General features: G+C 35.6%; 1 protein-coding gene and 1 pseudogene across 3 annotated transcripts in view; both read left to right on the top strand.

The window, feature by feature from the left end:
• CUNH6orf106 (chromosome unknown C6orf106 homolog) overlaps positions 1–12,533 on the top strand; it is an 85,055-nt gene that overhangs the window by 14,732 nt on the left and 57,790 nt on the right. The gene's annotated exons all lie outside the window — the stretch shown is intronic.
• Positions 1,371–1,489, top strand: LOC111747500 (annotated as a pseudogene).

The following is a 12,533-nucleotide window of genomic DNA, read 5'->3' as shown; positions in this document are numbered from 1 at the left end:
AATTTTCCGTTTTTGGTTTCATGTGTAGAAATTTTCCCTCACCTAATTGTTATATAATTATTCACCTGTTTTCTTTATGATTGCATGATTTACATATAAATATTTTATATAACAAATTTATTTGGCACTGTGGTTGTAGGTTGATATCTAAAGTGTTTTCCAGATGATTAGTCAGTTTGCCTTCATTTATTGAGAAATTCACATTTTCTAGTGATTTGATACCACTATCTTTATCATGTGTCAGATGCTTATATAAAGGTTTAGAGCTATGTCCAGCACATGGTAACTGTTAGTTTCATTCACCCATCTCCCATTCTCCGATTTTAATTATTTGTAATTTGGATAAGTCAGTTTTTAGTGTTTTTGTTGTTTTAACTCTTTAAATGTTTATTGACACTTGAGCCATTAGTGTACTTGGATTTATTTTTCTTTTCTACAAACCCTTTTGCTGGCCCCAGGGTAATAATAATTATCTTGATTTTTGGTTTACTCAGTCTCTTGCATATTTTCTTTTTACTAAGTTATCCTCAAACTGCATGCCAGTTATGAATCTTTTAATAGGTTCAGACACTTTAGATGTCCTATCAGTTTTATCTAAGTGAAGAAATCTCTTCCAGAGCATTTGACCTACTGTTACCCGGACTGGTTGTGCTCTAGGTCTGCTGCACAACTCTCACCTTGGGCACCCTTGGCATTTCTTTTACACTCTCCCCCTTTGTTAGAACCCCTATTTCCTACACCCCACTTTTTAAAACTTCTTGACAGTGTAGAGAAGATAAAATTTGAGAACTTTGTATTGTGAAACTAAATTTTACTCTCATGCTTAGTTGATACCCCAGGTTTGTCAGGTGGCAATTTTAAGGTTGGAAATACTGTTTTTTAGAATTTTGAAGGCACCACTCCTTTGTCTCCTGTCCCTGCCCCCCAGTGGAAGTGTGAAGCTGTTCTGATTCTTTGTTCTTTGAATAAATCCTGTTTTTTCCCCTCTCTCGAAGCTTTTGGTAACTGTGTCCCCAGGGTCCTTAAATTTGACGGTAATGCATTTGAGCACGTATTTTCATACATTGTGCTCAGCTTTGGGGGACCCTTTCAGTCTGGAAGCTGTTCTCGTTCTTAGAAAAAATTTTGAATTAATCCTTTGATTTCCTCCCCTTCGTTTTCTCTGTTTTCTTTTCTTAGATCTACTATTTTTCAGATATTGGACCTTCTGGTCTGGTCCTCTATCTTTTCCCTTTTCACCTTTTGACAAAATTTTTGCTCTGTTTTCTGGGAGCTCTTCAGTGTTGTTTTCTTCAAGTTGCATTTTCTGTTTGCTTGCTGTAATATTTTTCTTTTATATTAGATGCTTTACATTAAGTGTATGTGGTTCTGTCTATGGCCATGCCACTCTGAACACGCTCGATCTCGTCTGATCTCTAAAGCTAAGCAGGGTTAGGCCTGGTTAGTACTTGGATGGGAGCCCACCTAGGAGTACCAGGTGCTGTAGGCTTAAAAAAAAATGTATGGTGGTTTTTTTGCTACCTACTCCTGTTTTAAGAGTAGGACACAAAAAGTGGATTGGAAGCTGTGAGCCTGACTGTAGGGTTTGTTAACTAAGGGTTTAACAGCCCCACCCATTTCCTCCAGGGTGGTGCAGTGTTTAGACTATATTAGGGGATCTGGCTGAGGTCTGACAGTTGGGTTTAGGCAAATGCATAACTTCTCCTATTTTTATCCATATCTTCATCTTCATTTGAAGGGTACTTGGTGCTGTTAATTCCTGAACCTTTTGGGGATCTTCATTTTAAATTGGATTATTTCTCTACTTTTTCCCCACTGCTGGCTGAGGAGGATTCAGCTTGCTCAGGTTGGCTAAGTCATTTATCACTTGTCTATTTTTCCATTGCCCCAGATGTTGTCTCCTCATTTGTCCTTGTGAATTTATGAAGTTTTTTTCCCCCCATTTGTTTTAGTTCGTTTGGGCTGATGTAACAAAAATACCATAGACTATGTGGCTTATAAACAACAGAAATTTATTTCTTACAGATTTGGTGGCTGAGAAGTTCAAAATCAAGGTGCCAGCAGATTTAATGTCTGGTGAGGGCCCAATTCCTAGTTCATAGACAGCCTACTTCTCCCTGTAACCCCACATGGTGAAAGGGTTGAGGGAGCCCTCTGGGGTGTCTTTTTATAAGGACACTAATCCCTTTCATGAGGGCTCCACCCTCATGACCTAATCACCCCTAAGATCCCCTCTTCTTAATACCATCATATTGGGGAGTTAGGACTTTAACATATGAATTTGGTGGCGGGAGAGTGGGGTGGGGGAGAGACATAAACATTTATTCAGCCAATAGCACCATTTGAGGAGGTTTTGGGAGAGAGCTGAGGCCAATGCATGCAATTTTTAATTGGGAGCTGAAAGAAAGCATTGGATTTGCATCTCAAATTTTTTATTCTGGCTTTGTATTCTTACTGTGATTTGTGTGACGGTTTGGATATGATATAAAGTTTCTGTATGCCAATTGAATAATTGATCAAGTTATGATAATGTTTTTTATATATGGATACCTTTTCTTTGCCAAAATGGATCTGCTTTTACCTGAAGAGTAAAAAATTATAAATCGTTATCTCTAGCTGATGAGATTTTAAGTTTTTATTTTCTTTTTATATTTTAATTCTTTTTCTTTTCCACTTTATTCCTAAATTTTCTACAGTGAATATGCATTACTTGTGTAATTAGAAAAAAACTATGCCAAAGTAGAGAAAAAATTGTTATTCATGTCTTTGGATAAAAATTAGCCTTAGCTTTTCTTTTATCCTAAATCTGAGTTTTGCTCTGTCCTTTACCTCCTTTAGGTAATCTGCAACTAGAAACACTAATTTTGGAGTGCGTGTGTTTTACAGAGTTCATTCTGATCTATCCCCCAACTTTTTATTTTGAAGTACTTACACAGGTATTCATTGCACTAGTCTTGCAACTCTTCAAAACTATAGAAGAGTCGAAAGACTAGTGCAATGAATACCTGTGTAAGTGCTGTTTTACCACATTTGCTTTATTTTTAAGCACCTTTATTAACTATAACTTACATGTCATAAATTAACTCACTTTAAATAGATAATTGAATGATTTTTAGTCAGTTTACAGAGCTGAGCAATCGTCACTACACCCCAATTGTATATTTTCATCACTCCAGTATCTTTCTTTTGCCTGTTGACAGTTAATCTCCATTCTCACCCCCAACCTCAGGCAATCACTAATGTTTTCTCTGTCTCTAAATAGTTGCCTTTTCTCCAATTTTTGTATCAGTGGAATCATGTAATATACGGTCTTTTCTGTCTGGCTTCTTTCACTTAGCATAATGTTTGTGAGGCTCATCCATGTTTTAGCATGTATATTTTGTTCATTTTTATTGCTGAGTAGTATTCCATTGTATGGATATATTACATTTGTTTATCCATTTACCAGTTGATAGATATTTGGATTGTTTCTGCTTTGGGACTATTATAAATAAAACTGCTATGAACATTCTCTTGTAAGACTTTTTGTGGATGTGTGTTTTAATTTCTTTTGGACAGATACCTGGGAATGGGTTGCTATTTTTCATGGTAAAGTTAGGTTTAATTTTTTAAAGAAACTGCCAAACTCTTTTCCAAGGTAACTACCATTTTACATTACCACCAGCAGTATATGAGGGTTCTGTCTATGGATTTTATACATTTTTTTCCCTGAATCATTTGAAATAAATTTCAGACATTGGGACATTTCACCCCTTAGCCCTTAAGCAAAGGGGCATTATCCTACATAACTGCAGCATCATTGTCACCTCCGCAAAGGAATTTTGCATATTAACAGTAGTATTGTTCAATATACAGTCCTTATCTTGATTGATTTCCTATTTGCTCCCCAAATGCCCTTTATAACTGTCCCCTTCCCAAGTCTAGCATCTTTCCAAGCAGCTCATGTTACATTTGGTTGTCATGTCTCTAGTTGTCTTGAATCTAGAACAGTTCCCTCATCTTTATCATTTGGATGTTTTATGACATTGATATTTTTTGAGCCCAAGCCAGTTGTTTTCTAGAGTGTCCTATATTATTGATTAGTGTGATCGTTTCTTCACAATTGGATTCGGGTTAAACATTTTTTTGTTAGAAATAAGACATAGATGATTCTGTATCTTCCATTGTTTCACATAGGGAGGCATAATGCTATTATTTATTCTATGCTAAATTTGAGTATTTGGTTAATATAATGTTCACCTGTTTTTCTCCTCTGTAATTAATAAGTATCTGTGAGAGACTGAGAGAATATCATTTTCCCCAGCAATATTTATCCAAACTTTTAAAAATATCCATTAACCATCCTTTCCTGAGTCATTTATTGCTTAAGTGATTGTAAAAAGGTAATGTTCTAATTCTTTTGTTCCTTCTCTATTAGTTGGCAGTATCCTGTAAAGATAATTGGTAATTTTAAAATGGAATTTATCAAATTAGAGTCATGAAGGATTTTATGGGGAATGAAGCAAATTTTTGGTTATTTTTTGGTGTATCTTAATAGTGTGGACTTAAGTTTATTTGCCTTACCCTGTGAAGAGAGCGATCTCCTTGACCTTTGTGAAGCTCGAAATACAGAAACTCTTTTGCTATGTTTTCGTTATTTGGGATATTTGCTGTTTTTCTATCTTTGAGAGACCTCTCTTTTTCAGGAAGAATCTGAAAAAGCTACAGAAAAGTTTTTTCCTCAGTTTTTATTAAGTTTTCTTTGTAAATCAAATTGGGTAGCTTTTTCCCCAAGTTTCTTTGGATGATTTTTTTTTTTTTGATAGTAATTTAACTTGTGGTAATTAGGCAGTGTCATGCAAAGTAGCTATTTTTAAAAATCCTTTTCTTCTTTAATGTGTAAGAAATGCCATAGTTGGATGAGGTGTCTAAACCTGACTGCTTGTCATCTGTTTATCTGGTTGCCCAACACACGAAAACATTAACAGAGTATGTGAGATTATTTGCAAGTATCACAGGACTTTTAGAGGAAATCTTCAAATGTTTTCTTCCTTGTTTGTTCTCAGTGATTAGTTACTACTAAAAATGGCAGCAATCTCTGACATATTTATACTGTCATTTTATGTTTGTGAAAGAAAAACGGGCCTTGTTCTCAGGTTTGTGAACTATCATAAAATCTGCCTTTATCGTATTTTCTCCAAGTTAAATCTAATTTAATTTATTCCCTTAGCTGTCAGTATGTAGCTTTTTAAAGGTACCTATCTCACATGTACCAGAGAGCAGCCAAATATAGCCACAGAGTATTTGGAGATAGGTTGGCTGCAGAATGAGTAGAGTTGGCATTAACGCCGTGTGGCATTATTTGGTAGTGATGGTAACATTGCTGTGGCTTTGTTCATCATGTTAAATAGAACTTGGCCAAAGCTTGTTTACCTTTTCCTAGAATAGAGAATAAGATTGATTACATAGGGCCTTAGGTTCTCATAAATGCGTACTCTAGTATACATTTTTAGAAGTGAAGTATGCTGAGGTGTACTTTTGTATTATCTCCAAAGATTAGGGTCAGTATTGTTTTCTAGGGTGGATGAAACTGAAGAGGCTTTGATGCTGGCCCCTGTAGCACACCATCAGGAAGTCTCAAAAGCAAGACATATTAGACAGGTGTGGAGCATTTTAATCAAAGATATATGTAAAAGATGTGTGGATTTTTTTAAATCAACAGCTAGATTTAAGAATGGAGTGTTGCTTTACAACTTAGCTTTTTGGCACTTTTATCTTTTGAAAATCAAAAAGGTTCCTAGTATTTTTTAGAAAATAGCTCTCTAGCTAGGCTGTCGGATAAGATCTAGTTAATCACTGCTGGCTTGTTTTAAGTTCTCTGTTAGGTAAATGCACGTTTGAAAACTATATTTAATTATAAATTAACTGAATCATTTCATAACTGCTACTTTAAATCATGTCCCAAAGAAAATTTCATGAACAACAGTAAACCACAACTTTTTGTTTATGAAGATAGCTTTGTCTGAATCACGTTTTCTGTTTTGTCATTCTGGGACTTTTTGGGTTACCATACACTTTCATGTCTTCTCAGGCCAGAGTTTTAGTATCTTTGAAAATTTCAGTTAGCACTGAACCTAGTGATAATTTTCCTTTTCAGGAGGTATCCATGACAGTTAAATTGAGGAAGTGGAGTTGCAAGAAAGATGAGAGTTTTTCAAAATAGGTATCTTTAATGGACAATTGAGTTCTTGAAAGCAGAATTATGATGAAGGAAATGAGTCAGCAGAAAACAGCACCTTTTAAAATTGTAATCTTTCTTTGTTCTGCCTTCATTTTCAGTTTTTTTTTCCTTTTATGATGCACATTTTCAAATATATGGTAAAGTAGAAAGAATAATACAACCAATAGCCATCGTATTAGTTTTTTTGCTATTGTAATAAATTACCACAAACTTAGTGGTTTTAAAAAATCACCAATTTCTTATTTTACAGTTATAGAGTTCACAAGTCCGAAATGGGCTAAAATTAAGGTCTTAGCACAGCTGTGTTCTTGTTGGAGAATCCCATATCCTGCCTTTTCCTGCTTCCAGCATTCCTGGGCTTATGGGCTCATTTCTCCATCTTCAAAGCCAGCCATGTTTGCAAGCCCTTCTCACACTGCTATCCCTCTGATTCTTTCTTCCAATTTTCTCTTACACTCTTAAGGCAGTGATTACATTGAGTTTACCTGGATAATCCAGGATAGTTTCCCTATTTTCAGGTCAGCTGATTAGCAATCACAGTTCTCCTTTGCCATGTAATGTAACATATTTACATGTTATGGAGATTAGAACATTATTGGAATGATGACAGTGTTCTAAAACATGATGATGGTTTTATAGTTTTTTTAAATCAAAATCGTCAAATTGTACAATTGAAATGAGTGAATTTTATGCTATGTAAATTATACTTAAATGAAGAGTGTGTGTGTGTGTTTTAACCCTTAGATACTCTGCTTTTAGGTGTAAGTCCAAATTTCTTAATGAAGAATGTTGGTCCCATCCTAATTAAATTTTTTAAAAATCATAAAATACATATAAGATAAAATTTACCATCTTAACGATTTTTAAGTGTACAGTTCAGTAGTGTTAAGCATATTCATATTATTGTTTAATCAATCTCCAGAACTTTTTCATCTTGCAAAACTGAAACTCTGTACCCATTAAACAGTGACTCCCTATTTCCTCTTTCTCTCAGCCCTTGTCAGTCATCATTCTACTTTCTGTTTCTGAAAGTGAATTCAGTTACTCTAGATACCTCTTATAAGTGGAATAATATAGTATTGGTCTTTTTGTGATGGATTATTTCACTTAGTATGTTGTCCTCAGGTTCATCCATATTTTAGCATGTGACAGATTTTCCTTTTTAAGGCTGAATAATATTCTGCTGTATGTATATACTAGATTTTGTTTATCCATTCATCTGTTGATAGACCCTTAGATTGCTTCCACCTTTGAGCTACTGTGAATAATGTTACTGTGAACATGGATATGCAGGTATCTATGAGAATTTGCTTTCAGTTCTTTTGGATATACAATTAACCCTTGAACAACACGAGTTTGAACTGCATGGGTCCACTTATACATGGATTTTTTTCAAAAAATATACAAATGGCTATCTTTATTCCCGGGTTTCGCATTCACGGATTCAACTGACCTGGGATCAAAAACAGTATATTAGATCCCTGGTTGGAAATCTGTATGTGGAAGACCAATTTAAGTTGTAAGTGGATTTTCAGTTGCTCAGGGGTTGTCAACCCTAATACCCTACATTGTTCAAGAGTGCTGTATACCCCAAAATGGAATTGCCAGATCTCAGTTAAGTTTTAATTTGCCTTTCCAGCTCCTCTTCTGCCTCCTGTAACAGCCATATACTCTGTCCCGGGAACACACTATACAATTTTTAGTTAATCTAGGCTTATTATGTTACAATTGACAAACTCATTTTAAAATAGATAATGCTAAAGGTGGTGGTAGAGATTGAGGGAGTAGTCTAAGAATTGCTATGTTACATAGAACCCAAGGACAGGCATATATATTTTGGCTTCAGGAACAACTGAAACTGAAGACTCAAAATGCCTTTAGGTTTTTTTCTATGTATGTCGTATCTAGGTGTTTGCAATGGTCTTCTATCTCTGCGAAGAGAACTATGACTGTCAGAAGCTCCCACATGTGTAGTTTTTAGTACAAATACTATGCGAAAAACTTTCTCGGTTCCAGTTTCAAATTCCTAGGTTCCCCCCACACCCACATAAACCCTGGGATGACCTCCCTCTTTACTAAATAGCCCTACATAGAAGTGGGATGTTGCCTAAACAGGTAATAACTATAAATGCTCTCATTCTCCTTCTCAATGGGAGATGACCCCTAGTGAGGTCCAGCTATCATCCTATGACTTATTGTTGGAGGTACCCCATCCCACCAGCTGAAGGTCTCTGGGTGATAGCTATACTTTCTCTAGTTTGGTCTTGATTGGACCAGATATACATTTGCATAATCCTGCAGTCTGTGGGCTAAAATTATACATTTTTTGTTGTCATTCCCCTGCCCTTTGTCATATAGTCTCAATATACAATTGAGAAGAAAATCAGATAAAAAGGAGAAAGGAAAAGTACTGTATTTTAGTCACTAGTTTATTACATTCAACAAATATTTATTAAACACCTTCTATGTGCCAGGCACTGCTCCCAACCCTGAGGGATGTAAGCAGAAAGAATATAGAGCATAAGCTATATTTTCGACAGGGCAGGAGTGGTAAGATAAAATCAGCAAGTCTCATGGTCAGCCTTTAACATATTTTACTGGAAGAGTACCGAAGGCCTTGTGTTGGCTTTGCCCAGAAAGATCCGGTATTTTTCAGGATCCTATTTGAGAGGAGCACAGGGGATGTAAGGGCAGGGTGAGAGATTGTTCTTTTATGAGTGCTTTAGCTTTCCCTTCCAATATGGTGCCACTTTTTGGATCCAGGGTTGACTAGGTATAATAATTACAGGCTTCTGATGATAAAACTCCTTTAAAACTTCAGTTCACTGCTCATCCATTTAATACTGTGCTGTTCCCTTTGATAAATCACAGCTCCAATAATATTATAATTAGACTTTTTAGTCTCCAAGATTGCTAAAGAGAAAAGCTAGGACCATGTTAGGTTTCTTAGCTCTGCTTATCTTTCCAGCTTAGAGATCTTTATCTTAGGGCATGAATGGAAAATTCTGGATTTAGAGCTTTCTCAAATCTGTGGAATGTCACCCCCTATATTCCCCTCTACCCTGGCTGCACTTTTGGCAGTTTGAGGGAACATTGTGAGAAGTGTTTTGAAAGGAACTGTTTACATTGTATTCATCAGGGTCTTATAGTTTCTTAATGGCTCAGAGAATTCACTTGCTGAAATTCAGCAAAGGATCTAATTATCTGACCCATAGAGGTTTCCTATCTCTGGCTTTAGACAGAAAGGGCCTTGCTTAATCAAGTTATATTCTTGTTTTGTGTGTCATATCTCCTCTCTGGGAGGCCAGATTGGTTTGTATTCTGTTTTGCAGATTGAATTGCCCTGCAGAACCTTACAGAAGTTAGAAGTCTTCTGTGGGCAATTTCCTATTACTACCCAAAGCCCCTTAAAGCTCCATCTAGCTTTGGAGTACATGTGAAGTACAACCAACTGCTTTGCTACACACAAGGACTGCCAGCTTCCTAGCCTGAGATGGGGAGGCCTCATTTCTTCCTACCTCACTCTGACTTTGTTACATATTTTGGGTTTGTCACTTTTGTAATATTTGAGTCTTAGAACAGTTAGGACTTTATTGGAGGTGGCGACCAGAATCCTGTCTTAAACCAGCCTGAGTAAAAGTGAGAATTAATAATGAAGATCCTGGGATCTCTTAGAATTTAAATTAGAAATTTATTTGGGCTTCAGGAACATCAGAACCAGGAACTTGAATGTTGTCAGGCCCCTTTTTTCCTGGAACAAGGAGAGCAATTCCCAGAGAGAAGGGGTCTGCAACTCTCATACATTTGTATGCCTTTGCATATTCTCTCCTATCTGAAATGCCCTTCACCTCCTTTCTCTAGGTGGTTAATCAGTCCATCAAAGGTACCGTTCTGATGTTACCTGGTTGATGAAGCTTTCTCTGAATTCCTAAGTTTGAATTAGGTATTACTCTTTGATTATGTTTCTTTTCTGTCATTTATCCATTGAGTTGTGATTGTTACCAAATATTTCTTAATACACTTTTGTGTTCCTTGGCAGCAAAGACTTTTTCTTATTTATATTTACAGTACCTAGAGTCATGAATGAGTAAAAACTTAAAGAAAAGAAATATAGAAGTAAATGCTATATACTTATTGGTTGGCAAATAGGGAAAGACTTTTTGTGCTTTTAATTTAGTTTGATTCTTAGATAAATGTTGGTTCCTTCAGTCCTAGAAACTGTTTGGTAGAAATAGGAAATATAGTATCATTTAGGGTGATCTGAGCATAAGCATACCTTACTTGAGTTATGATGAGATGCTATGCATGTCTCAGCTTGTTCCCCCACTTGATTTCCCAAGTCTGAGCTTTGCCATTTGTTGATTTGCCATGTAAGTGTCTCCAAAGGCTACGGTCATAAAAAGGGCAGGATCCTATCCATACCCAAGATTTAGTCTTAACTTTATTTCTCCTAAAAATGTTTGCTATTTTTTAACACATGATGGTAGGACAACTGGATAACTATTGGCAAAAAATGAAGTTAGATACCTACCTTACTCTTTATATAAAAATTAACTGAAAATGGATCAGTAATTTAAATATAAAAGTTAAAGCACAAAACTATTAGAAGAGACATAGGGGTAAATCTTCGTGACCTTGGATTTGACAATTGATTCTTAGACTTGACATCAAAAGCACAAGCAACAAAAAAAAAAACTAGATAGATCGGACTTCAACGAAATTAAAAACTTGTACATCAAAGGACATTATCTTTTGAAAGTGAAAGGGCAACAGCCTTTATAATGGGAGAAAATATTTGTAAATTATACACCTGGTAAGGGCCTAGTCTTTGGAATATACAAAGAACTCTTTACAGCAAGAAGACAAACAACAGAGTCAAAAAATAAAGGATTTGAATGGACATTTCTTCAAAGAGGATATACAAATGATCAACAGGTACTTGAAAAGATGATTAAAGATCATTGGTCATTAAGGAAAGGCAAATAAAAACCATAGTCAGATATCACTTCATACCTACTAGGATGGCTGTAATGAAAAATAAAAAAGAAAAGTGTTGATGAGGATGTGGAGCAATAGGAACACTCGTGTGTTATTGGTGGAAATATAAAATAGCTCAACTACTGTGGAAAACAGTTTTGTGGTTCTTCAAAAAGTTAAACATAGAATTACCACATGACCCAGCAGTTATACTCCTAGGTATATATCCAAAGAAATGGACACATATGCCCACACAGACACATGTATACTAATGTTTAATATCAACATTACTCATAGTTGTCAAAAGGTAGAAATGCCCAAATGCCCATCAACAGATGAATGAATAAACAAAATATGTGTACTCTTTATGGAATATTATTCAGCCATAAAAAAGAATGAAATATTGATACATGCTACCATTTGGGATGACTCTTGAAAACTTTATGCAGAGTGAAAGAAACCAGACACAGAAGGTCACGTATTTTTTTTTATATATATATAAACCATCCAGAATAGGCAAATTCATAGAGACAGAAAGCAGATTAGTGGTTACCAGGGAGATGGGGGAGAAGGAGGAATGAGGAATGAATAATGGGTATGGAGTGTTCTTAATAGGTATGAGTTGATGAAAAATGTTTGAAACTAGAGAGAAGTGGCGTTTACACGTCATGACTGCACTAAATGCCACTGAATTATATACTTTAAAGTAATTGTTACGTGCATTTCACCTGTTTTTTTTTAAAGAAAAAAATAGGTTGATCCTAACATATTAGCCAAAAGCAGTTAGAAGCTAAGCTCCTATAATGCCAGTGTTGAATTACTGTGTCCTTAGAACCTGCTTTAAAAAAAAAAAAAAGCCAATTTTATTATTTCGGGTGACAAGAATACCCAATGTAATGCTCTGAGGTTTCCTAATTTCATGGTTTAACTATATCATCAAGGACATAGCAATTCTTTACCTCTTTCTGATCTATCATCCTTAGTATATTAGCCTCCTGAGGCTCCCAAGTGGCAGGAAAAGGATACCTTCTCTTTCTTCTGTCTTCTTTTTTTCCATTTATTTTTTTATATAAACTTTTTAAACCTGTAGACAATTTTAAAGAATCGTAGAGTGTATACCCTTATACTTACCACCTAGATTTAACAATGGTTAATGGGGTTTTTTTTTTGCTTAGTTTTATCTTTTATACCCTTTTGTTTGTTTAAAGAATCAGAATCCAGTCAAAGGCCTGCCTCAAGGACCTATATTGCATTTGGTTGTTACATCTCTTTAAATCTAGAAACAGTGCCACTGCCTTGCCTTTTTCATGGTGGAATGCTTGTTTTCTGTTTGGGA

The sequence above is a fragment of the Pteropus vampyrus genome, unplaced genomic scaffold, assembly GCF_000151845.1.
Source record: "Pteropus vampyrus isolate Shadow unplaced genomic scaffold, Pvam_2.0 Scaffold225, whole genome shotgun sequence".
Lineage (NCBI taxonomy): Eukaryota > Metazoa > Chordata > Mammalia > Chiroptera > Pteropodidae > Pteropus > Pteropus vampyrus.
The sequence above is the reverse complement of the archived record's forward strand: the minus strand, read 5'-3'. Positions and strand labels throughout refer to the sequence as shown.